The sequence below is a fragment of the Oryx dammah genome, unplaced genomic scaffold, assembly GCF_014754425.2.
Source record: "Oryx dammah isolate SB20612 unplaced genomic scaffold, SCBI_Odam_1.1 HiC_scaffold_13, whole genome shotgun sequence".
Taxonomy (NCBI): domain Eukaryota; kingdom Metazoa; phylum Chordata; class Mammalia; order Artiodactyla; family Bovidae; genus Oryx; species Oryx dammah.
The window spans coordinates 2,892,132-2,893,747 of record NW_024070197.1 but is presented as its reverse complement, the minus strand read 5'-3'; the positions used below and the strand labels follow the sequence as shown (position 1 = coordinate 2,893,747).

General features: G+C 48.1%; 1 pseudogene; it reads right to left on the bottom strand.

The window, feature by feature from the left end:
* Nucleotides 1-1,177, bottom strand: part of LOC120873031 — a 16,271-nt pseudogene extending 15,094 nt beyond the window's left edge.
* Nucleotides 1,178-1,616: the final 439 nt, after the last annotated feature.

Below are 1,616 nucleotides of genomic sequence, written 5' to 3'. Positions count from 1 at the left end.
GGTTGATCCCTGATGAGGGAACTAAGATCCCAGAAGCTGCATGATGCAGCCAAAAGAAAACACCACAGAAAAATTGATGCCTGGAAAAGAAGTGAAAGGACCTCCATGTTGCATTTCTTGTAGCTCAAAATGGTAAAGAATCTTCCTGCAATGGAGAGTCGGGTACAATCCCCGAGCTGGCAAGATCACTTGGGCAAGGAAATGGCAACCACCTATAGTATTCTTGCCTGGAGAATCCCATGGACAGAGGAGCCTCGTGAGCTACAGTCTGTGGGATCAAAAGGAGTCGGATACGAGAGACTAACACTAACACAACTAAGGAGTGAAAAAGCCACTTGCCTGTAAAGAAGGAAGTAAACCTTGACCCTCGCTCCTTTGTTAGCTAACTTCCATCAAATCTGTGACAAGGTCCAGGTGGCCCTGTCTGATGGCCAGCCCCTTCCCTGGGGTCAGCTCTAGCGGGCGGTCCTGTAGATCCTGTTGTTAAGGGACAGTTGGAGATGCCACAAGCCATCTTGTTGGAGAGGGGTCTGCGGGGTGCAGCCTCTTGCTCCCCTCTCATGATAGAAATGGCACTCAATGGTCCTAGCACCCTTCTTAAGCATTCGGAATGTCCCTTCAGATCCAGAGTCCAGAGCTGGGCTAACCTCTGGAGAGAGTGAAGATGAGTGTCAAGGCCAATAGGAGGACCTGGGATCCACAGGGCACGCAGCTCTCACTGTACCGACACGGGTCTCACCCCAGCCCCCAGTGTCATCTGCATCAGCCCCAACTGCTCTGCTCAACAGAGAAATAAGGTTTGGGGAGGACTCACCCACAGCTGCCCAGATCCAGAGAACCCTAGAAGGAAAACCCCATCATAGATGGCTTGTTCAGATAGACCCATGCTCCTTACACCCTCATCCAGGAAGCCTGGGCAGTGATGCAAGGACCCCCCGATTTCCACCATAACCCTCTCCAACCGTGTCTTTCTGGACTCACTGAGACTCAGGAGGCTGAGGAGTGTGGGGACACATGGCCCTGCTTCTGTGAGACAGGAAGCAGAGTTGAGCAAAGCTGACTGTCACAGGATGCGGAAGCGGTCAGTGTTGTTGGTACAGTCAGCCTGGCTCATGTCAGATGGGAAGATGGCCAGCCTCTTCTCATGCCAGGGATGGAAGTCTGACCTGAGCTGCATCATGGATCACACCTCATGACCCAAGCATCACTTTTTGTTTCCCTAAACACTATAAACATAGGAGGATTTGAGCAGGTCTTGCTGCCTTCAGGAGGTAGTAACTGTGCTTCAGTGTATACCATGCAGGATGCTTTTCCCAAGCTCATGATAAATCTCATTCACCCTAACTCAACTCTTCACAGAAGAGAAACCACATGTTCCCACCTCGTATGTCAGGCTCAGTGCAGGTTGCCAATTAAACACTCATTAATAGAGACTTTTATTCTGCATTTTTTATAAGAGAAGGAGACATGCATATTATGGCTTTTAGTAAATTAAAAAAATTCTATAGTGGTGTATATGTGATTAAGAAACTAATCTCAGTTTCAGGTATACTACAAGGTGATTCAATTATATATTCACCTATTGCTTTTCAAATTCTTTTTCCACTTAGGTAGTT